Here is a 997-nt window from a genome sequence, read left to right as displayed (position 1 = left end):
AAAAAAAAAAAAAAGAAAGAAAAGAAAAGGAAAGGAAAGGAAAGGAAGACAAGACTAAAGCAATCAATAAAAGAATATTCCTCATCAGCAAGAGAAGCCAGCAGTAGAGGGGTCAGTAGAGGGGTTGGCAAACTTCTTTTGTAAAGGGCCAGCTAATAAATACATTAGGCTTAATGGCCACATTTTCCCTTCACAACTACTCCACTCTGCTATTGAAGCACAATAATAGTCAGAAAAAAAAAAAAATAAACACAAAGGAACATGACAGCATTCCAATAAAATTTTACTTAGGGATAGTGAAATTTGACTTTGTTAAAATATATTTTGGAGGTTCTATCTAATATTCTTTTGATTTCTTCCAAATATTTAAAATGTAAAAAAAAAAATCCTAAACTCACAGGCCACACAAAATAGATGAAGGGCTGAATTGGGCCTATGGGCTGTAGTTTTCATATTACTAGAATAGTATTTTTAAACTACACAGGTAAAAGCAACCATTAACCTATACCTAGCTAAATGATCATTAAAAAATGAAGGTTAAATAAAGACAATTTCATACAAAGACTGAAAGAAAATATTATTTGAATAATCAGGTTGAAAGAACAAAGAAAAGGTATACTTCAGGAAGAATAAAATTAAAACCAGAAAGGAGTGGCATACAAGATGAAATGCTGGGAGATGAGGAGTAAACATGCAGGTATATCTAAATATGCATTGATGGCAAAAGGAAAAAAGAATGATGATAAATTTGTCTTAAAAAAAAAAAAAAAAGCTGAACTGAATTACCAGGCAAGAAAACCATGAGAGATAGAAGAATGACAATCAGAAATAAAGTATTCTGGCTCAGTGCCTGTAGCTAAGTGGTTAGGTGATCAGTCACATACACCTAGGCTAGCAGGTTCCAATTGGTCCAGGCCTGCTAAAATCAACAATGACAACTACAACAAAAAAAATAGCTGGGCATTGTGGCGGGCGCCTGTAGTCCCAGCTACTTGGG

At 33.9% G+C, this 997-nt stretch overlaps 1 protein-coding gene across 1 annotated transcript in view; it reads right to left on the bottom strand.

Moving 5' to 3' along the window:
- The window catches only part of CFAP61 (cilia and flagella associated protein 61), a 307,795-nt gene that overhangs the window by 305,840 nt on the left and 958 nt on the right, over positions 1 to 997 (bottom strand). The gene's annotated exons all lie outside the window — the stretch shown is intronic.

This window comes from Otolemur garnettii, unplaced genomic scaffold, assembly GCF_000181295.1.
Source record: "Otolemur garnettii isolate 467f Iridium unplaced genomic scaffold, OtoGar3 scaffold00136, whole genome shotgun sequence".
Lineage (NCBI taxonomy): Eukaryota > Metazoa > Chordata > Mammalia > Primates > Galagidae > Otolemur > Otolemur garnettii.
Note: the sequence above shows the minus strand (reverse complement) of the source record. Positions and strands in the feature narration are given on the sequence as shown.